A 25,638-nucleotide genomic window follows, 5' to 3' on the forward strand; every position below is an offset into this window, starting at 1 on the left:
TCGCGACAACTTCTCTACCTTCGATAACAAGGGGAGATGACAGATTAAGACGTTTTCCCCTCTCCCCCCCCACCCTCTCCCCACCCCTTCGTCGTATATCTTTCCTTCTCCCTTCTTCGTCCTATTTCCTCCCTTCACCTCAGTTCTCCCTCCCCTCCCTTAAAATAACCCCTTCCCTTTCTGTTCTTTCAACTTTATATACCTTCGATACCGATGGTAGGAGACACATTAAGAGACTTTCTCCTCCTCCCCCTTACTTCCACTTATCGTATGTCTCTCCTTCACCCTTTTTATCCCTTCCCCTCAGTTCCCCTCCCTTAAATTACCCCCTTCCACACCTTCCCCTCCAACCTTCCCTTCGTATCCTTCACTCTAGAGTCCTAGACCCTCTTCCTTTATTTACCCCTTCTCCCCTTTTTCCCCTTTCTTAAATTACCCCTCCTTCCTTATTTCCCCTTCCTTAAATTACCTTCTCCCCTTATTTCCCCTTTCTTAAATTATCCCTCTTCCCCTTACTTTTCCTTTCCTTTAATTATATACCCCTTCCTCCCCTTATTTCCCCTTCCTTCAGTTACCCCTCCTCCTTTTATTTCCCCTTCCTTCAATTACCGCCTCCTCCCCTTATTTCCCCTTCCTTCAATTACCCCTCCCCTTATTTCTCCTTCCTTCAATTATCCCCTCCTCCTCCTCCTCCCCCAATTATATTCCCCTCGGATGTATTAAGGACTAGCGTTGTCGGCAATGATGGAATGTGCGGACGGCCGTGTGATTGCTTAGTTAATAACGCCTGGTTTGATTAATAATGCAATTTGATTGTCACCGTTGTTGGGTGAAGGAGAGCTTCCTTATCTGCGCGTTTTCGCTTCTATCATTTTGCTATCGTCCGTCTTTTTTTATTTCAGTAGTATCTGTCGTGAAAAGGAAGATGGTAGTAATGTGGGAGATAATGCACGAAAAAGACATTATTTGCAATGCACAAAAAGGATATTGTTTGCAGTAATGTGGGAGATAATGCACGAAAAAGACATTATTGCAATGCACAAAAAGGATATTGTTTGCAATGCATGAAAAAGACGTTGTTTGCAATGCACGAAAAAGACATTATTTGCAATGTACGAAAAGACATTGTTTGCATTGCACGAAAAAGACATTGTTTGCAATGCAAGAAAACGACATTATTTGCAACGCACAAAAAAGACATTATTTGCAATGTGCGAAAAGACATTGTTTGCAATGCACGAAAAAGACAGTTTGGATGCACGGAAAAGACATTGTTTGCAATGCACGAAAAAGACATTATTTGCAATGCACGAAAAAGACATTATTTGCAATGCACAAAAAGGATATTGTTTGTAATGCAAGAAAAACACGTTGTTTGCAATGCACGAAAAATACATTATTTGCAATGCCCGAAAAAGACATTGTTTGCAATGCACGAAAAAAGATGATTTGCAATGCACGAAAAATACATTGCTTGCAATGCACGAAAAAGACATTATTTGCAATGCACGAAAAAAAGATTATTTGCAATGCATGAAAAAGACATTGTTTGCAATGCAAGAAAACGACATTATTTGCAATGCACGAAAAAGATATTATTTGCAATGTACGAAAAGACATTGTTTGGAATGCACGAAAAAGACATTGATGGAATGCTCGGAAAAGACATTGTTTGCAATGCACGAAAAAGACATTACTTGCAATGCACGAAAAAGACATTATTTGCAATGCACAAAAAGGCTATTGTTTGCAATGCAAGAAAAACACGTTGTTTGCAATGTACGAAAAAGACATTATTTGCAATGCCCGAAAAAGACATTGTTTGCAATGCACGAAAAAGACATTATTTGCAATGCACGAAAAATACATTGTTTGCAATGCACGAAAAAGACATTATTTGCAATGTACGAAAGGACATTGTTTGCAATGCATGAAAACGACATTGTTTGCAATGCACGGAAAAGACATTGTTTGCAATGCACGAAAGAGAGATTATTTGCAATGTACGAAAAGACATTATTTGCAATGCACGAAAAAGACATTGTTTGGAATGCACGGAAAAGACATTGTTTGCAATGCACGAATAAGACATTGTTTGCAATGCACGAAAAGCACAATATTTGCAATGCACGAAATAGACATTGTTTGCAATGCACTCAAAAGACATTGTTTGCAATGCACGAAAAAAACATTATTTGCAAAGCACTCAAAAGACATTGTTTGCAATGCACAAAAAAGATATTATTTGCATCGTGCAAAAAAGACTATTTGCAATGCACGAAAAATATATTGTTTGTAATGCACGAAAAGACATTATTTGCAATGTCCGAAAAAGACATTATTTGCAATGCAAGAAAAGGACATTTGCAATGCACGAAAAACACAATATTTGCAATGCACGAAGAAGACATTATTTGCAATGCACGAAAAAGACATTGTTTGCAATGCACGAAAAATATTTTTTTGCAATGCACGAAAAAGACATTGTTTGAAATGCACGAAAAAGACATTGTTTGCAATGCACGAAGAAAACATTATTTGCAATGCACGAAAAAGACATTGTTTGCAATGCACGAAAAAGACTTTTTTGCAATGCACGAAGAAGACATTATTTGCAATGCACGAAAAAGACATTTTTTTGCAATGCACGAAAATGACATTTTTTGCAATGCACGAAAAAGACATTGTTTGCAATGCACGAAAAAACATTATTTGCAATGCACGAAAAAGACATTATTTGCAATGCGCGAAAAAGACATTATTTGCAATGCACGAAAAAGACATTGTTTGCAATGCAAGAAAAAATTTTTTTGCAATGCACGAAAAAGACATTGTTTGCAATGCACGGAAAAAAACATTATTTGCAATGCACGAAGAAAACATTATTTTCAATGCACGAAGAAAACATTATTTGCAATGCACGAAAAAGATATATATTGTTTGTAATATACGGAAATAACATCGTTTGCAATGCACGAAAAAAACATTATTTGCAATGCACGAAATACATTTTTGCAATGCATGAAAAGGACATTATTTGCAATGCACGAAAAAGACATTATTTGAAATGCACGAAAAAAACATTATTTGCAGAATTTCACGACGACGACTCTTTTCGTCAAGTGGCGTTGGAACCCCCAGGGGGTCAGTGCCGTCAGTGCACCTCGTGTGGTGTACTGTTGGCATTACGTAGAGGGTGTTTGCAACGTCCCGTCGGCCCCTATGTAGATCCAGCTGTCCAACCACTCCAACTGGCCGAAAGTGCCTGAATTTCCAAACCAGGTTCTTTATTACTGATTTCATTAGATGTCATATTTCCTTTTAGTTAGATATAGAATTTAGGCCAGAGGCCAAGCGCTAGGACCTATGAGGTCATTCAGCACTGAAAATATTATTGAGAACGCCCGTTAGGAGAGGGTGGAAAGTAAGATGGAAGAAAGAGAATATGAACGGAGGTACAGTAATAAGAATGAAATGCGTTGCAGCAAGGGGCCGAAGGGACGCTGCAAAGAATTTTAAAGTAATTCTTACAGTGTACCAAGTGAGGTGCACTGACGGCAGTAACCCCCCCCTCCCCCCTTTCCAGCTTAACGTGTGCAATCATTACATGCCGATTTGAAGGAGTGATTAGGTAACCGCAGAGATAAGGAATGCTTTATTTAGAGTCGTTGGCTTTTCCCCTCCCCTCACCCCCCCCCTCCCCCTCCCCCTCCCCCGCCCTCACCCTCACCTTTTGGTGGGTCCGAAAATTGGATTGCGAAAGACCGAAAAGTTTGCCCATTAGATTTCACGTCCGCTGTTGAGATGGACGCAAAAAACTGTTCGCTGCCGAGGTTTTATAAAGAGGTTTGCCCGCTCAGACGTCGACAGTTATTTAAGAGTTGTAGTTTGCGTTCAGTCCTCCTCCTCGCTCTTGACTTATTCTCGTAGTCGAGAGCTTCAATTTATAATTCCTTTCGTGTCTGAAATATTCGTAGCTGTCGAGTTTCATGCTTTTAAGTATTTACAATTGCCTGATTTATCTACAAAGATAAACCGAGTGGATGAACGTAGTCACGACCGTTCGTTAGTTATTATCAGTTCTTTGCATACGCCAGTTTTTATTACCCCCATTTAGGTTCAACGTACCAAAATAATAATAATAATAATAATAATATTAATAATATTCTCACTGGTCTTATATTCATTGTTAGGAATTGGTCTTTTTTGTTTTTTAACTATATAATCACGTACACACATTCGGGATTTATCTTACTTTATGGAGACTTCTCATCCATTTAGGATTAATCTTACTTTATGGAATTGTACGTATATTCATTGGGGATTAATGTCACTTTATGGAGAATTCTTATCCATTTGGGATTGATGTCATTTTATGGAAGTTTCATATTCAGTGGGGATTAACCTCATCCTGTATTTACCTGGGATTAACCTTTCTTTATGGAGACTTAATCTTTACCAGGGATTAACCTTTCTTTATGGAGACTTTATATTTGCCATGGATTAACTTGACTTTATAGAGACTTTATATTTGCCAGGGATTAACCTCACTTTATGGAGACGTCATATTTACCACGGATTAACCTCACTTTATGGAGAAGTTATATTTACCACGGATTAACCTCACTTTATGGAGACGTCATATTTACCACGGATTAACCTCACTTTATGGAGACTTTATATTCGCCACGGATTAACCTCACTTTATGTAGACTTTATATTTACCACGGATTAACCTCACTTTATGGAGACTTTATATTTGCCAGGGATTTACCTCACTTTATGGAGACGTTATGTTTACCACGGATTAACCTCACTTTATGTAGACTTTATATTTACCAAGGATTAACCTCACACTATGGAGATTTTATATTTTCCAGGGAGTAACATAACTTTCGGGAGACATTATATCCGAAGTATGAGTCCCAGTTTCCCATATTAATACAAATTACATTTGCCAGTTTTTAAAATAAATTCTTAGTATTTACTGAAAAAAAAGATGATTTTATTTTGTTCTACAGTTAACGTGCTCCATATTGACCCATTCTCAGTAGCTTTACACAGAATCTTTTAATTTCGCTCTTTAGTTATTACCAAATTCAGCATTTTTATGTGGTGATTCGTTAGCAAAAATAAATAAATCAATCAATCAACAATAAGAATACAATAAACAAGACCCATTAATCATTTTAGTTTCAGGACTATGTGGACGCTTGTTTACAAAATAAATAGATAAGTGAACAATAAAAAAGATTCCTTTGCAAAAAGAGTAAATAATAAAAAAAAAACAATAAACAAGACAAGACCCATTAACCATTTAAGTTTCAAGACTACTTATGTGGAGATTCCTTTGCAAAGAAAAAAGACAAAAGATAAAATAAAACAAATAAACGTAAGACCCACAGGTATTTTAACGTAAACTTACTGCTAATCTCAGCTGCAGTCTTTCTATTGAAAAGAATAACCCAATGCGCGCCCCAACGCCACAGCACTCTGTCAAGAGGCAATTTGGTGTCAGATAAACGATTCTCCCATTAAGCCCCAAAGCCCAAATTTTTTCTCTTTCCCCTTCCCCTCTCTCTCTCTCTCTCTCTCTCTCTCTCTCTCTCTCTCTCTCTCTCTCTCTCTCTATGGAAACGGTGCTGCACCTCTACACATCAATAGTTAGACCTCATCTTGAATGTGCAGTACGGTTTTCATCAGAAACACTAAGAAAGGACATAAATAGACTAGGAGGGGTATAAGCAAGAGCCACGAAGTTAATTCTACCCATCACGCAAATAGGTTACCCAAGATCACGAGAGAGCCTGAACATGTATGGATTAGAAACACAACGATTTCGACGACAGCTAATAGAGACATTATTTCAAATACTGAAAGGCATAACAAAAGTAGACAGTGACCTCTCCACATGAAATGAAAACCAGACAAGAAATAATGGATGGAAACTAGAACTGAAGAGATACAACACATCGCATTGCGGTGACTTCTTCACTTACAAGATATGTGGCACATGGAATAAACTGCCACTAGAAGTTGTAAACAGCAACAGTGCGGAAGAGTTTAAAAGAAAGCTAGACAAAATCATTAGGACACTCTGAATGCACAGTAAAACCGGCTTCTAGGGATAAGTGAACAAACGACGTCTTTCAGACATCCTAATCCATGTAACTCTCTCTCTCTCTCTCTCCTTTTCACCTCCCCTTCCCCCTTCCTCCCCCTCCCCATACCAAAACCCCTCCCCTCCCCCTTTCCACCCCTTCCCTCCCCCTTTCCACTCACTTCCCCCTCTCCCTCCCCTTCCCCTAATCCTGTTGGCCGCCTTGCTGCTGTAAAAGTGGCCTTTGTGCTAATATTCGTGAGGCCATAAGCGATCATTCTGGGGGAGGCTATTGGCGGCCGAAGATGAGTGCGGAGGGTGCGTGAGGTTGCAACTAAGGGCACCAAGGGCCTCCTCCTCCTCCTCCTCCTCCTCCTACCCATGCCACCCAACACCTTTCTACCCACCTGTCCTTAGACGTCTTCCTCCTCCTCCTCCTCCTCCTCCTCCTCCTCCTCCTCCTCCTCCTCCTTCCTGCAGACCCCCAGAGTCCTTTGCAATAATATGCTGTGGCACTTTCCCCTGCAGCAGCACCCCCCCCCCCCCCCCCTTCTTCCATAAGAGTCTCAACCTTTTCAGGTCTTGGCGCATGTCTGTACCAGACTGCGTTCCTTTTTTATTATTATTATTATTATTATTAAAGTTTTTCTTAGTGTTTCGCTATTGGGACGTATTATAGTAGATTTAAAGTAGTGTGGGTTATTGCCAGTCATGTTGCATTTTATACATATATATATATATATATATAATTTATATAAATATTATATCTATATATTATAATATATATATATATATTTATTTATTTATAAACGAAGATCATCTCTGGCCTTTGTCTATACGCTCCTCACATTTCCTTATTGAAGATGCTGTTTATTTACTTTTTCATCTGTGTTATCTGTTTATTTATTGACGGAGCTAAAAATACACAAGGCACCTGGTATGCTACGCAGTTTTGTACCGGTCATTCGGCAATGCCTCGAGATGGTCCCGGGGAATATAGGCCGGTGCATTTTGCAGGATATGTGGGTCAAGATGGCCCCCCCTTGGTCGGATGCGAGTCATTCGGGGATTAGATAACGACCTTGGTGCCTGAAGAAGATGATTCCGGTTCATGAACCTGTGGATACACGCCTTCCTGCTGATTGGATGTTGCGTCTTTGTGGCCCAGAATTTATTTATGAAGTGTTATAATCTTTCCTTCGTGTGATAATCTAGTATGTTGTGGCAGTGACGAAACCTGTTGTGTAATTTGCGTTTGATGCTGTGTACCCACTGAAAAGATATTTGACAGGGGACAGGCTGTGTTCCCACTTGAAAGGTATTTATTTTATAGGGGACAGGCTGTGTACCCACTTAAAAGATCTTTTTTTTTTTTTATAGGGGACAGGCTGTGTACCCACTTAAAAGATTTTTTTTTTTTTTATAGGGGACAGGCTGTGTACCCACTTAAAAGATCTTTTTATAGGGGGCAGGCTTTGTACCCACTTAAAAGATCTTTTTATAGGGGGCAGGCTGTGTACCCACTTTAAAGATCTTTTTTTTTATAAGGAACAGGCTGTGTACCCACTTAAAAGATCTTTTTTTATAGGGAAGAGGCTGTGTACCCACTTGAAAGATATTTTATAGGGGACAGGAAATAAGACAGCGGAAGAATACTATTCGAGTAACTGATATGAAGAAAAGAAGAGAGAGACTGAAAGAAAGAAGAGTGAAGTAGCAGTGGGGCAGACCCATTAGATTTCAAGTACATATGACAGTAACATCCATGAAGAAAATGAGAGAAAAACGGAAAGAAAGGCTGATGGCAATTATAATGGGGCAGGCCCATTAGATATTTTTCTTATATATAAGTTCCACTATTTGTACTTCTTGCTGGGAATTGATCGCTCACTCTAACTCGTTTCCATGGTCAGATCTTGAAAGGTCAAGGTTAATTGATCCATTTCATGAGAAGCGAATACCGAGATTCTCACAGGAGTCTAGGTTATATATGACGGTAAAATACCTAGGTCAGGAAAGGTCAGTAGCACCATTCCTGAGTTAAGACGTCAATGACGGGCCTGGTTAATGGAGGAATAAGGTGGTTAAATGTCACGGTCAGGGTGGGTACATGCAAGGTTGGAATGGGATTTAACGTAGGATACCTGGTTGGAGTGAGTGGTTGTAAAATTCCATTTCATTCATAGATAACAAGTAGTCAAAGTGAGGCAAGGTTACACAAGCTTGAATTCTATCAATAATATCCAGGTTGGATCTGATCATAGGATCAAATGCCAAGGTCAGATAGATTTGATAATACACTAAGAAAATAGAGCACTCTCTCTCTCTCTCTCTCTCTCTCTCTCTCTCTCTCTCTCTCTCTCTTAAATGTTTGTGTTCCTGAGATGACTGGATTGGTGTATAGCTTTTCACACTATTGCAACGTGAATTATAACTCTTCTTTTCATTTTATTGTTTAACATATGCGGATCAGTCCAGTTCATTTTTTAATTATTTTATTATATTCGCCAATATAAGGCCTCTGCATAGCTTCCGAAGAGGTCATGTGTTTGTGTACATTTCTACATCCACCCGGTATATACTTTATTTGCATAAACATTGACATATATCCTACATAAACATATGCCGACATAAATATGCTTAAATACATATAGAAATATATGCACAGTATATAATATATATATATATATATATATATATATATGTGTAATACATATACACGCACGTACGCGCACATACATAGCTACATACATACGTACATAGATACTTCTTAGATATGTGGGGATGTGTGAGTAGCTAAACTTTTTTGGAGAGTGGGGAGGAAAAAGTATCTCATTCTTAAAGTAGCTTTCGGGGATATTCACTTATACTTAAGATATAGCTTTTCAGGATATTCCCGTGCTTAGGGTTAAGCTTTTAGGGATATATAGTTTTTTGCCTCTCTCTCTCTCTCTCTCTCTCTCTCTCTCTCTCTCTCTCTCTCTCTCTCTCTCTCTCTCTAATTCTCTCTCTCTCTTTTTTTCATTTCTGGAAATGAAAAAAAGAACAACATACCAGAACAGGAAAGAGACATGGGAAAATCCTTATTACTACCATTATTAAATGAAGGAGAAAAACACGCAAACCATCATAGTGATGAATGCGCAGGGTTTAGTTACGAGTAACTCAAAAAGAAAAATAGAGTACTTAGAAGAACTAACCCAAAATGAAAAGAAAATAGATATAATGAATATAAGTGAAACCTGGTATTCCCAAGAGACTGGGAATGATGATCAAATAAAAGGGTTCCAAACTTATAGATCAGATAGAAAAAATAGGAATCAAGGGGGAACCGCAATATATGGGAAAGACAAAAAACAAGGAAAAAATATATGAGAAATATAGTACTCAGAATGTGAACTAATAGCGGTAGAATTTGAATCTGAAAAATTGATGAAACATAGTAATATATAGACCTCCTAATACTAAAGAGTTTGACTTAATAATTGAAAAATTGGATGATATATGTAGAAATCACAAGGACTGGACTATTCTCCTATCTGGTGACTTCAACTTTCCTTTCGTAGAATGGAAAGAACGAATAGGAGATTGTGGTTGTACTTATACATATAAAAAAGAGAGTAATAGTAGTGCAGAAGATAAGAGGCAATTTGAAAAGCTATTAGATATGCTACTAGAATACAACATTCAACAAATAAATCACCTGCCAACAAGAAAGGAAAATACTTTAGACCTAGTATTGTGAACAAGATGAATTATGTTAAAGAAATAATAGTTTATAATGCGAGTATTTCAGACCATAATGTCATAGAATTAACAGTTCATTCCAAAGCAAGTGAAAATAGAGATAAGCAAGAAATGAGAAAGTGGGAAGGATATGGAAAATACAACTTCTACAGAAAAATATAAAATGGTCAGAAATTAATGAAGAATTAAACAAAGATTGGGATAACATTTTCGTAAGTGATGACATAAGGGTAAATACGGAGATATATATATATTGAGAAAATAGTGGAAAAATATATACCGAAGAAGAAAAGTAAACATCATTCATGCATACCAAGAGACAGAAGGATCTTGTTCCAGAAAATCAGAAAATGGAAAAAAGGTCTTGCAAAAGAAAAAAATGCATGGAAAGTTTATAGAACTAAAAAGTAAGATAGAAAATGCAGAACAAAAGATTATACAATCAAAAGAAAATGAAAAACGGGACTTGGAAGAAAAAAACCCTATTAAATATCAAGCAAAACCCCAAACTATTATACTCATATGCGAAGAAGATGAATAAAAGAAGAATAGAAATAGGCCCTCTGAGAATTGAAGGGAGATTAACGAATGAAAAAAAGGAAATTTGCAACATACTGGCAGAACGATATAAGAGAGAATTCACCCCTAGAATAGATAATGAAGATAATGATATAGAAGTAAGGGAAGAAAAATAGTGAATATTTAGCTGACATAGAAATTAATGAAGCTGATATTGTGCAGGCAATTAATGAAATTAAAAATGGAGCTGCTGCAGGGCCGGATGGAGTCCCTGCTATTTTGTTAAAGAAAGTAGTTCATTCTATCGCAAAGCCACTTGCAATATTATTAAGACAAAGTGTAGATACAGGCAAGATTTATGATGAGCACAAATTAGCATATATCACCCCTACTTTCAAAAGTGGATCAAGACTAGAGGCAAGTAATTATAGCCTGTGAGTCTAACATCACATATTATGAAAGTGTATGAAAGGGTAATGAAGAAAAATATTATGAAACATTAATAAAAAATAATTTGTTTAATATAGGACAACACGGTTTCGTACCCGGAAAAAGTACACAAACCCAACTGTTAGTCCACCGTGAGAACATATTCAAAAATATGAAAAGCGGAAATGAAACAGATGTGGTTTATCTAGACTTTGCAAAAGCTTTTGACAAAGTAGACCATAATATATTAGCAAAGAAAATTAGAAAACACAATATCGTAGATAAAGTAGGAAGATGGTTAAAAGAATTTTTACACAACAGAAAACAGATAGTTATTGCAAACGATGAGAAATCGGATGAAACCAGGTAATATCCGGTGTGCCACAAGGTACGGTGCTAGCTGCAATATTGTTTGTTATTATGATTGAAGACATAGACAGTAATGTTAAGGATTCGTAGTGAGTAGTTTCGCTGATGACACAAGAATAAGTAGAGAAATTACTTGTGATGAAGATAGGAACGCTCTACAAAGAGACCTTAACAAAGTATATGATTGGGCAGAGGTAAATAGGATGGTATTTAACTCTGATAAATTTGAATCAATAAATTATGGAGACAGAGAAGGAAAGCTATATGCATATAGGGGACCTAATAATGAGACAATCACAAATAAGGAAGCAGTTAAAGACCTTGGTGTGATGATGAATAGGAACATGTTATGCAATGATCAAATAGCAATTCTGTTGGCAAAATGTAAAGCAAAAATGGGAATGTTGTTACGGCACTTCAAAACAAGAAAAGCTGAACACATGATTTATGCTTTATAAAACATATGTTCGTAGTCCACTTGAATATTGCAATATGATATGGTACCCACACTATCAAAAGGATATTGCACAAATAGAGAGTGTACAAAGGTCCTTTACAGCTAGAATAGAAGAAGTTAAGGACCTAGACTACTGGGAAAGACTACAATCCTTAAAATTATATAGTCTAGAAAGGAGAAGAGAACGCTACATGATAATTCAGGCATGGAAACAGATAGAAGGAATAACAGAAAATATCATGGAACTAAAAATATCAGAAAGAGCAAGCAGAGGTAGATTAATAGTGCCCAAAACTATACCAGGAAAAATAAGGAAAGCACACAGAACATTAATCCACTACGCACCAGCATCGATAATGCAGCGTCTATTCAATGCGTTGCCAGCTCATCTGAGGAATATATCAGGAGTGAGCGTAGATGTGTTTAAGAATAAGCTCGACAAATATCTAAACTGCATCCCAGACCATCCAAGATTGGAAGATACAAAATATACCGGAAGATGTACTAGCAACTCTCTGGTAGACATTAGAGGCGCCTCACACTGAGGGACCTGGGGCAACCCGAACGAACTGTAAGGTCTGTAAGGTAAGCTCAGAAAGGGCCGTAAGTGACCATATTCGTTGGTAAAACAGTTCAACAAATCAGTTAAAATCCTCTCTTCTCCTCTCTTCTCTCTCTCCGCTCTCCTCTCTTCACATCAAGTAAATCTCCTCCTCTCTCCTCTCTCCTCTTCTCCTCCTGCTCTCTTCACCATCAGTTCTCTCTCTTCCTCTTCCTCTCTCTTACTCGTTCTCTCTCTCTCTTCCTTCGGCTCTCCTCTCTCTTCTCAAAATTTCAGTAAATCTCTTCTCCTCTCTCTCTCTCTCTTCTCCTCTTCACTCAGTAAATCTCCTCTTCTCTCTCTCTCTCATCTCTCTCTCTCTCTCTCTCATCTCTCTCTCATCAGTAAACTCTCTCGTCTCTCTCTCTCTCTCTCTTCACAAATCAGTAAAAATCTCTCTCTCTCTCTCTCCTCTCTCAAATAAAAGAGAGAAATCAAGAATATCAGGTAAAAGAGAAAAGCAAACCACCAATGAGATATGCAGAGGTGTCAGCAAAAAATTTCAAAGCATCAGCTCCGAAATTCTACTCAAGAGATAATAACTGTATTTATTATGCAAGAGGATATTGCAGAAACGGAGAAAATTGCAGATTCAGACACAAAATGAATAATTATGATGAAGGAAGATCAAATATTATGGAAAAGTTGGATTTTTTAATGTCAGAATTTCTGGAAATGAAAAAAAGAACAACATACCAGAACAGGAAAGAGACATGGGAAAATCCTTATTACTACCAGTATTAAATGAAGGAGAAAACACGCAAACCATCATAGTGATGAATGCGCAGGGTTTAGTTACGAGTAACTCAAAAAGAAAAATAGAGTACTTAGAAGAACTAACCCAAAATGAAAAGAAAATAGATATAATGAATATAAGTGAAACCTGGTATTCCCAAGAGACTGGGAATGATGATCAAATAAAAGGGTTCCAAACTTATAGATCAGATAGAAAAAATAGGAATCAAGGGGGAACCGCAATATATGGGAAAGACAAAAACAAGGAAAAATATATGAGAAATATAGTAACTCAGAATGTGAACTAATAGTGGTAGAATTTGAATCTGAAAAATTGATGAACATAGTAATATATAGACCTCCTAATACTAAAGAGTTTGACTTAATAATTGAAAAATTGGATGATATATGTAGAAATCACAAGGACTGGACTATTCTCCTATCTGGTGACTTCAACTTTCCTTTCGTAGAATGGAAAGAACGAATAGGAGATTGTGGTTGTACTTATACATATAAAAAAGAGAGTAATAGTAGTGCAGAAGATAAGAGGCAATTTGAAAAGCTATTAGATATGCTACTAGAATACAACATTCAACAAATAAATCACATGCCAACAAGAAAGGAAAATACTTTACCGACCTAGTATTTGTGAACGAGATGAATTATGTTAAAGAAATAATAGTTTATAATGCGAGTATTTCAGACCATAATGTCATAGAATTAACAGTTTATTCCAAAGCAAGTGAAAATAGAGATAAGCAAGAAATGAAAAAGTGGGAAGGATATGGAAAATACAACTTCTACAGTAAAAATATAAAATGGTCAGAAATTAATGAAGAATTAAACAAAGATTGGGATAACATTTTCGTAAGTGATGACATAAGGGTAAATACGGAGATATTATATAAAATATGGAGAAAAATAGTGGAAAAATATATACCGAAGAAGAAAAGTAAACATCATTCATGCATACCAAGAGACAGAAGGATCTTGTTCCAGAAAATCAGAAAGTGGAAAAAAGGTCTTGCAAAAGAAAAAAATGCATGGAAAGTTATAGAACTAAAAAGTAAGATAGAAAATGCAGAACAAAAGATTATACAATCAAAAGAAAATGAAAAACGGGACTTGGAAGAAAAAACCCTATTAAATATCAAGCAAAACCCCAAACTATTATACTCATATGCGAAGAAGATGAATAAAAGAAGAATAGAAATAGGCCCTCTGAGAATTGAAGGGAGATTAACGAATGAAAAAAAGGAAATTTGCAACATACTGGCAGAACGATATAAGAGAGAATTCACCCCTAGAATAGATAATGAAGATAATGATATAGAAGTAAGGGATGAAAAATAGTGAATATTTAGCTGACATAGATATTAATGAAGCTGATATTGTGCAGGCTATTAATGAAATTAAAAATGGAGCTGCTGCAGGGCCTGATGGAATTCCTGCTATTTTGTTAAAGAAAGTAGTTCATTCTATCGCAAAGCCACTTGCAATATTATTAAGACAAAGTGTAGATACAGGCAAGATTTATGATGAGCACAAATTAGCATATATACCCCTACTTTCAAAAGTGGATCAAGACTAGAGGCAAGTAATTATAGGCCTGTGAGTCTAACATCACATATTATGAAAGTGTATGAAAGGGTAATGAAGAAAAATATTATGAAACATTTAATAAAAAATAATTTGTTTAATAAAGGACAACATGGTTTCGTACCCGGAAAAAGTACACAAACCCAACTGTTAGTCCACCGTGAGAACATATTCAAAAATATGAAAAGCGGAAATGAAACAGATGTGGTTTATTTAGATTTTGCAAAAGCTTTTGATAAAGTAGACCATAATATATTAGCGAAGAAAATTAGAAAACACAATATCGTGGATAAAGTAGGAAGATGGTTAAAAGAATTTTTACACAACAGAAAACAGATAGTTATTGCAAACGACGAGGAAATCGGATGAAGCCAAGGTAATATCCGGTGTGCCGCAAGGTACGGTGTTAGCTGCAATACTGTTTGTTATTATGATTGAAGACATAGACAATAATGTTAAGGATTCGGTAGTGAGTAGTTTCGCAGATGACACAAGAATAAGTAGAGAATTACTTGTGATGAAGATAGGAACGCTCTACAAAGAGACCTTAACAAAGTATATGATTGGGCAGAGGTAAATAGGATGGTATTTAACTCTGATAAATTTGTAATCAATAAATTATGGAGACAGAGAAAGAAAGCTATATGCATATAAGGGACCTAATAATGAGACCATCACAAATAAGGAAGCAGTTAAAGACCTTGGTGTGATGATGAATAGGAACATGTTATGCAATGATCAAATAGCAACTCTGTTGGCAAAATGTAAAGCAAAAATGGGAATGTTGTTACGGCACTTCAAAACAAGAAAAGCTGAACACATGATTATGCTTTATAAAACATATGTTCGTAGTCCACTTGAATATTGCAATATGATATGGTACCCACACTATCAAAAGGATATTGCACAAATAGAGAGTGTACAAAGGTCCTTTACAGCTAGAATAGAAGAAGTTAAGGACCTAGACTACTGGGAAAGACTACAATTCTTAAAATTATATAGTCTAGAAAGGAGAAGAGAACGCTACATGATAATTCAGGCATGGAAACAGATAGAAGGAATAGCAGAAAATATCATGGAACTAAAAATATCAGAAAGAGCAAGCAGAGGTAGATTAATAGTGCCCAAAACTATACCAGGAAAAATAAGGAAAGCACACAGGACATTAATCCACTACGCACCCCAGCATCGATAATGCAGCGTCTATTCCAGAATGCGTTGCCAGCTCATCTGAGGAATATATCAGGAGTGAGCGTAGATGTGTTTAAGAATAAGCTCGACAAATATCTAAACTGCATCCCAGACCATCCAAGATTGGAAGATGCAAAATATACCGGAAGATGTACTAGCAACTCTCTGGTAGACATTAGAGGTGCCTCACACTGAGGGACCTGGGGCAACCCGAACAAGATGTAAGGTCTGTAAGGTCTGTAAGGTCTCTCTCTCTTCACATCAGTAAATCTCTCTCTTTCCTCTCTCTCTCTCTCTCTCTCTCTCTTCACATCAGTAAATCTCTCTCTCTCTCTATTGAGAAATATCTAAAAGTGTTCGTGAACTATCGGTGATAAGATTAGTGTGAAAATAGTAGGATAAAGCGTCTTCTAAGTTAGTTTATCAAGTGTAATACTATAAATCAGAACAAGATGGCAGTAAGTTCCAACTGCGGTAAGAGGTGGCGTAATTTGGCGTGTCTAGCAGATTCGCAATACGATGAGGTAGCAGGAAGGGAACTGGCATTTCTCATCTATGAAATCAGCAACAGTCCTAACCAAAAAGATACAAAAGCATTCATAGATATATTAGAAGGATATAATCCTTCAAACTGGAACAAATCTAATGAAAACATTTTGAAAATAATTGAAGAAGTTCCAAATAAAATCCAAGTGGTCAAGAGACTCATAAAGAAAATATACATAAACCAACATATTCCGACAAAGAAAATGAATAAGGTGAATCTTGTGAATATCCTAATTGATGCATTAGGAAAAAGAATGCCAAAAGCATGCAAACTGTGTAAGGTTTGGTATAAGCATAGTCAATCCACAAAACCTAATCAGAAAATGTGCTGCATGCAACATTCCGACCCATCCACAGTGTGCTGAGGTAATACAAGATTTGAGAAAAGATACAAGAATTTTTTGTTCAACATGTCTATCATGGATAGACAATGTTATTAAATCAAGATTGAATGTACAAATAGTTGAGGATGAAGAAGAAGAGGAAGAGGAAGAAGAAGAAGAAAAAGAAGAAGAGGAAAACGGAAGAGAAGTAAACAAAAATGAAATGACAGAAAAAAATAAGGAAAACAAAGAAAAACAAGATAAAAGTATGGATGCAGAGATACTCATTGATACTACATATGAGGCAATAGCAGCATACCTACGAAGAAATAAAAATTTACGATATGACAACAGAAAAGCAAATCCCGAAGAGGCTCTACCCAGATCTATACAATGACGGGAAGAGGAAAAAATAGACAAGAAAGACAAAATCTGCAACCTTTTGAAAAGAGGGAATTGCAGATTTGGAGAAAAGATGTTTTTAACTACAAACATCCTAAGATATGTCAAAACTATGAAATATATGGTAAATGTGCATACTTAGATGGATATGGGGATGATTGCAGAGATCTGCATCCAAAAATATGTAAAAACCTAAAAGAAGGAAAAGGATGTAAGTTCGACAAAAAATGCAAATATATGCACCCTGTAGCCATGAATCATAATCAAATAAATAACCAACCAAGTAATAAAATCCAAAATAAGAAAGAAACAAATAAAGAGAGAAATCAGAATATCAGGTAAAAGAGAAAAGCAAACCACCAATGAGATATGCAGAGGTGTCAGCAAAAAATTTCAAAGCATCAGCTCCGAAATTCTACTCAAGAGATAATAACTGTATTTATTATGCAAGAGGATATTGCAGAAACGGAGAAAATTGCAGATTCAGCACAAAATGAATAATTATGATGAAGGAAGATCAAATATTATGGAAAAGTTGGATTTTTTAATGTCAGAATTTCTGGAAATGAAAAAAAGAACAACATACCAGAACAGGAAAGAGACATGGGGACGGAAAATCCTTATTACTACCAGTATTAAATGAAGGAGAAAACACGCAAACCATCATAGTGATGAATGCGCAGGGTTTAGTTACGAGTAACTCAAAAAGAAAAATATAGAGTACTTAGAAGAACTAACCCAAAATGAAAAGAAAATAGATATAATGAATATAAGTGAAACTGTATTCCCAAGAGACTGGGAATGATGATCAAATAAAAGTGGGTTCCAAACTTATAGATCAGATAGAAAAAATAGGAATCAAGGGGGAACCGCAATATATGGGAAAGACAAAAAACAAGGAAAAATATATGAGAAATATAGTAACTCAGAATGTGAACTAATAGCGGTAGAATTTGAATCTGAAAAATTGATGAACATAGTAATATATAGACCTCCTAATACTAAAGAGTTTGACTTAATAATTGAAAAATTGGATGATATATGTAGAAATCACAAGACTTGACTATTCTCCTATCTGGTGACTTCCAACTTTCCTTTCGTAGAATGGAACAAAAGAACGAATAGGAGATTGTGGTTGTACTTATACATATAAAAAAGAGAGTAATAGTAGTGCAGAAGATAAGAGGCAATTTGAAAGCTATTAGATATGCTACTAGAATACAACATTCAACAAATAAATCACCTGCCAACAAGAAAGGAAAATACTTTAGACCTAGTATTTGTGAACGAGATGAATTATGTTAAAGAAATAATAGTTTATAATGCGAATATTTCAGACCATAATGTCATAGAATTAACAGTTCATTCCAAAGCAAGTGAAAATAGAGATAAGCAAGAAATGAAAAAGTGGGAAGGATATGGAAAATACAAACTTCTACAGTAAAAAAATATAAAATGGTCAGAAATTAATGAAGAATTAAACAAAGATTGGGATAAACATTTTCGTAAGTGATGACATAAGGGTAAATACGGAGATATTATATAAAATATTGGAGAAAATAGTGGAAAAATATATACCGAAGAAGAAAAGTAAACATCATTCATGCATACCAAGAGACAGAAGGATCTTGTTCCAGAAAATCAGAAAGTGGAAAAAAGGTCTTGCAAAAGAAAAAAATGCATGGAAAGTATAGAACTAAAAGTAGATAGAAAATGCAGAACAAAAGATTATTTACAATCAAAAGAAAATGAAAAACGGGACTTGGAAGAAAAACCCTATTAAATATCAAGCAAAACCCCAAGCTATTATACTCATATGCGAAGAAGATGAATAAAAGAAGAATAGAAATAGGCCCTCTGAGAATTGAAGGGAGATTAACGAATGAAAAAAAGGAAATTTGCAACATACTGGCAGAACGATATAAGAGAGAATTCACCCCTAGAATAGATAATGAAGATAATGATATAGAAGTAAGGGATGAAAATAGTGAATATTTAGCTGACATAGATATTAATGAAGCTGATATTGTGCAGGCTATTAATGAATTAAAAATGGAGCTGCTGCAGGGCCTGATGGAATTCCTGCTATTTTGTTAAAGAAAGTAGTTCATTCTATCGCAAAGCCACTTGCAATATTATGAAGACAAAGTGTAGATACAGGCAAGATTTATGATGAGCACAAATTAGCATATATTACCCCTACTTTCAAAAGTGGATCAAGACTAGAGGCAAGTAATTATAGACCTGTGAGTCTAACATCACATATTATGAAAGTGTATGAAAGGGTAATGAAGAAAAATATTATGAAACATTTAATAAAAAATAATTTGTTTAATATAGGACAACATGGTTTCGTACCCGGAAAAAGTACACAACCCAACTGTTAGTCCACCGTGAGAACATTCAAAAATATGAAAAGCGGAAATGAAACAGATGTGGTTTATTTAGACTTTGCAAAAGCTTTTGATAAAGTAGACCATAATATATTAGCGAAGAAAATTAGAAAACACAATATCGTGGATAAAGTAGGAAGATGGTTAAAAGAATTTTTACACAACAGAAAACAGATAGTTATTGCAAACGACGAGAAATCGGATGAAGTCAAGGTAATATCCGGTGTGCCGCAAGGTACGGTGTTAGCTGCAATACTGTTTGTTATTATGATTGAAGACATAAGACAATAATGTGAAGGATTTGGTAGTGAGTAGTTTCGCAGATGACACAAGAATAAGTAGAGAAATTACTTGTGATGAAGATAGGAACGCTCTACAAAGAGACCTTAACAAAGTATATGATTGGGCAGAGGTAAATAGGATGGTATTTAACTCTGATAAATTTGAATCAATAAATTATGGAGACAGAGAAAGAAAGCTATATGCATATAAGGGACCTAATAATGAGACCATCACAAATAAGGAAGCGGTTAAAGACCTTGGTGTGATGATGAATAGGAACATGTTATGCAATGATCAAATAGCAACTCTGTTGGCAAAATGTAAAGCAAAAAAAATGGGAATGTTGTTACGGCACTTCAAAACAAGGAAAAGCTGAACACATGGATTATGTCCTTTATTTATAAAACATATGTTCGTAGTCCACTTGAATATTGCAATATGATATGGTACCCACACTATCAAAAGGATATTGCACAAATGACGAGTGTACAAAGGTCCTTTACAGCTAGAATAGAAGAAGTTAAGGACCTAGACTACTGGGAAAGACTACAATTCTTAAAACTTATATAGTCCTTAGAAAGGAGAAGAGAACGCTACATGATAATTCAGGCATGGAAACAGATAGAAGAATAGCAGAAAATATCACGGAACTAAAAATATCAGAAAGAGCAAGCAGAGGTAGATTAATAGTGCCCAAACTATACCAGGAAAAATAAGGAAAGCACACAGGACATTAATCCACTACGCACCAGCATCGAAATGCATGCGCTCTTATTTCAATGCGTTGCCAGCTCATCTGAGGAATATATCAGGAGTGAGCGTAGATGTGTTTAAGAATAAGCTCGACAAATATCTAAACTGCATCCCAGACCATCCAAGATTGGAAGATGCAAATATACCGGAAGATGTACTAGCAACTCTCTGGTAGACATTAGAGGTGCCTCACACTGAGGACCTGGGGCAACAACCGAACAAGATGTAAGGTCTGTAAGGTCTCTTCATAGAAATCACTATCTCTCTCTCTCTCTCTCTCTCTCTCTCTCGCTCTCTCTTCACATCAGATAAATCTCTCTCTCTCTCTCTCTCTCTCTCTCTCTTCACATCAGTAAACTCTCTCTCTCTCTCTCTCTCTACTCAGTCTCTCTCTCTCTCTCTCTCTCTCTTCACATCAGTAAATCTCTCTCTCTCTCTCTCTCTCTCTTCACATCAGTACATCTCTGCTCTCTCTCTCTCTCTCTCTCTCTCTCTCTACTCTGCTCTTCTTTCAAATCAGTAAATCTCTCTCTCTCTTCTGCCTCTCTCGCTCTCTCTCTCTCTCTCTCTCTTCACATCAGTAAATCTCTCTCTCTCTCTCTCTCTCTCTCTCTCTCTCTCTCTCTCTTCACATCAGTAAATCTCTCTCTCTCTCTCTCTCTCTCTCTCTCTCTCTCTCTCTCTCTCTCTCTCTTCACATCAGTAAATCTCTCTCTCTCTCTCTCTCTCTCTCTCTCTCTCTCTCTCTCTCTCTCTCTCTCTCTCTCTCTCTCTCTCTTCACATCAGTAAATCTCTCTCTCTCTCTCTCAGTTATTTTCTTACTGCTGTACACCTTACAAATTAAAATAATGAAAAATTAATGGATTATAGACGTAAACTCCCTTGTTTCTCTCACGAGAGAGAGAGAGAGAGAGAGAGAGAGAGAGAGAGAGAGAGAGAGAGAGAGAGAGGTTATCCTTTAAACCTACGGCATATAGGCTAAACCGGATTAGCTGATAGATTCAGGAAAATGACTTGCTGTGCATTTTTGGCTCTTTGCTTCCAAACCTTGGCCCGCATTGTAATCTTCATCATTCACTTTACTAATATGCTACTTATTATCATTATTTTGTTGATGATTGATATGTTAGATTCTTATAATTTTGATTAATGTGTTAAATTCTTCTCATATTTACTAACATGTTAAATTTTATCAAATTGATTAATATGTTTAAATCTAATCTTTTTTTTTTACATATTTCACCATCTTTCACTGTACTTATGTTAATATATATATATATATATATTATATATAATATATATATATATATCTATATATATATATATAATTATATATATATATATATATATATATATATATATATATATATACAGAGAGAGAGAGAGAGAGTGAAGATTATGCACGCCTTTACAACATGAAGCCAGCCGAACCATTTTGTTTTTTTGTCTCCCTCTCCCCCTCCCAACTTGAAAGTGCTGTTCAAAATATATATATAAAAAAACGAACATATTTCCTTCTTGTTTCTGGAGTTATTAAAATCTGTCAGATCCGCGAACACCGTTTCGACAGGCTTTGTTGAAATGTGTCGGACCGCGAGCGCCGTATGATCTCTCTCTCTCTCTCTCTCTCTCTAAGTCTTCCTTCTGTCATCTCCTGAAGGGACCGCCTGTCACCGACGCCGTTCGTCGCTTGTGAAGTCCAAGTCGGATTAGATTTTTCTCTCGCGGTTGATTGATTAATTGAGAGAGAGAGAGAGAGAGAGAGAGAGAGAGAGAACTGGTGATGGTTAAACAGCGGTGAGATGTGGATTACCTTGCTGATGCCTTGTCATGTTCATCATAATATTATGAAGGAAGCGAGAGAGAGAGAGAGAGAGTCCATGCTCGTGAAGATAAATATTGTAGTTGCAATGTTAATTTATCCTTTTTTCTTTTAGTTCGTCAAAGGCACTTTTATTTAAAACTATATCAGCAGAGTTGTTCCTTCATTCATCTTTTCTCCTGTGTAATTTGCAAATTACAAATCTAGCTTACGTATGCTCGAGATATTTTGTGATGCCCGACATATCATCATACGAATTTCATTGCTTATGCTTGATATTTTAATGTAGATATTGGGAGATATACTTTCCTATTTGCCTTTCACATGAACTTTATAAGTATGATGTTTCTTTTATTTTTTATTTTAATTTCATTTTCATAAGACCCTCATCTGTTTACAAACCTTTGCCATATATTATTTGCAGCAGTTTGAACCCCGCATGGTAGTATGGGTTATTCTCCTCTCTCTCTCTCTCTCTCTCTCTCTCTCTCTCTCTGTCAAGTATAGCGTAACATTTTTAAATGTTAATAAAAAAGAATAAACTTTTGGCTCTCTCTCTATCGTTTTGAAGAAATATCGCGTTTGAGTGATCTAAGCGAAGGGTGAGGGGGAGGGACAGTGGTTAGGGGCGGGGGTTGGGGGAGAAGGATGTGGTAGGTGGAGGGGTAGGTGGGAGGGGAAAAGAGGGAGAGGGGTTTGAGATCCTTTCATCCGGTTAACTGTTTGACTTCCATTTGAGCATCCCAAGTATGAATTCAATTTTGACCGGTCGCAGGTGGTCCTTACTCTCCCGCAAACGGCGCTGGTCTTTGATCTCTCTCTCTCTCTCTCTCTCTCTCTCTCTCTCTCTCTCTCATAGGGTTAGGGGAACCTTGGTAAGGGAGGGAGGGAGGGGGGCCTTCAAGGAAGGTCGTGTGTTAGTGGGGGAGGGAAGTATAAGGCTTAGGATTGTTGAAAAGGGACAGCCAGTAGTGGCCTCTGTACTATCCTATACCACCCCCTCCTCACCCCTCCCTGGCTTCTCCCCCTTCCCCTTCCCCTTCCCCCTATCCTAATCCCTGTCCCTGGCATCCTGAGGTGTCCCATTGTCCCGTATCATTCCCATTAGTGACTTTTTCCCCCCTCGGCGTCGAAAACTGAAAAATCGTAGACGAGGTTTTTATTCGCTTTGATGATTTTGGGGCATCTAATTTGTCGGCCGTCTCTCTCTCTCTCTCTCTTCTCTCTCTCTCTCTTCTCTCTCTCTCTCTCTGTCTGTCCTGTCTTGCGCAATTGCCAGTAATTGTTGTTTTGACAGAAAAAAAAGTACCTTCATCTGACGGAGAGAGAAAGAGAGAGGGAGAGAGAGCATTTAAAAACTATTAAAAGTAATTTTTTTCGGAGCATTCTTTAGGAATGGCGAAGTTGGAGAGAGAGAGAGAGAGAGAGAGAGAGAGAGAGAGAGAGAGAGAGAGAGAGAGAGAAGAAAAAGTATTAGAATAAAAAGAAATGTCAACAGCATTTGCATACTAAAAGGGGAGGTTTGTTGGTTATGTAGAAAATAAAAAAAAAAGTTTGTGCTGCTGCTTTGGCTGGTATAGCCCCTTTAAGGCTTATAGTCTGTTTATTTCGAGAATGCCCATAGCAAGTATTTGGCGTTTTTTCAATTTAAAGATATTTTTTTTTTTTTGGGGGGGTGGGGGGTTCGTAGGGCTACTACAGTCATAATCAGACTGATACCGTGTATTGTAACATTCTTTTTATTTTCTTTTAACTTTAGCTATGCTTTTTTGCGTAATAGATGGGATGAGGAGGCATGGTTTTTTTTAACAGAACTGTGTTGTCATCTCTCTCTCTCTCTCTCTCTCTCTCTCTCTCTCTCTCTCCTCTCTCACAACACACACACACACACACACACACATATATATATATATATATATATAATATATATATATATATATATGTGTGTGTGTGTGTGTGTGTGTGTGTGTGTGTGTGTGTAATTGTCGTAAAGAAATGTTGTGCTGCATAATTTGTAATGTATGGGTTTAATTCGAACAGAAATAATAATCATAATAATAATAATAATAATAAGAATAATAAATTTAAGCTCATGACCTGTAAACTCGCTGGAAAGTTATTTTTAACTTATTAGTTGATAACTGCCTTCGTTAATGCTGTCAAGCATTGCCATCACAATTGAAGTTATATTTTCCGGAATTAGCCACGAATTATAATTTAGACACTTTCGAGGGGATCATTGTAAGGGTTGACAAAAGTGCCATTTGTACCACTGGTGGGTTGTCCACCAATTCGTAGATTGCTTTTTCAGGCTGAAGGGTTGTATAGGTGAAATGTTTCATATATTTATTAATGGCTATACATTACTGCTGTTCTTGAGGGCCAAGCAGTAATTAATAATTAATTAATGCAGCTGATGCAGCGATAATTTTTAATGGAATAATAATAATAATAATAATAATAATAATAATAATAATAATAATAATAATATGATCCTATTCTATTCGTAATGGCAACAAAATGAAGGGGTATGTGAAGGTCAAACAGAAAACGAGAATAATAATAATCAGAAGAACAAGAAAAGGAGGAGTAGGAGGGTGAGGACCCACCTCTCTTGAGCAAATCCTGTTGAAAAGTGTGGCTGCATCATTTGAGTAAATTTACATTGATTCTTTTCTTTTCAATTTTCCTTATAATACTTTTCTTTTCTACGTTAATGCTGGAATACTGAGCGTAAAAGAGAAAAGGATCATAAGCAAAACTGAGAACGTCTCATGTAATAATAATAATAATAATAATAATAATAATAATAATAATAATAATAATGAATAATATACAAAAAGGCAAAGTAACGAGAACTGAAGGGATAAAGCTACCAGTATGGGAGCAACATCAAACACATAGATGAGACAGGATACAAATACCTGGGAATAATGGAAGGAGGGGATATAAAACACCAAGAGATGAAGGACACGATCAGGAAAGAATATATGCAGAGACTGAAGGCGATACTCAAGTCAAAACTCAATGCCGGAAATATGATAAAAGCCATAAACACATGGGCAGTGCCAGTAATCAGATACAGCGCAGGAATAGTGGAATGGACGAAGGCAGAACTCCGCAGCATAGATCAGAAAACCAGGAAACATATGACAATACACAAAGCACTACACCCAAGAGCAAATACGGACAGACTATACATAACACGAAAGGAAGGAGGGAGAGGACTACTAAGTATAGAGGACTGCGTCAACATCGAAAACAGAGCACTGGGGCAATATCTGAAAACCAGTGAAGACGAGTGGCTAAAGAGTGCATGGGAAGAAGGACTAATAAAAGTAGACGAAGACCCAGAAATATACAGAGACA

Source organism: Macrobrachium nipponense, chromosome 26 (genome assembly GCF_015104395.2).
Source record: "Macrobrachium nipponense isolate FS-2020 chromosome 26, ASM1510439v2, whole genome shotgun sequence".
Lineage (NCBI taxonomy): Eukaryota > Metazoa > Arthropoda > Malacostraca > Decapoda > Palaemonidae > Macrobrachium > Macrobrachium nipponense.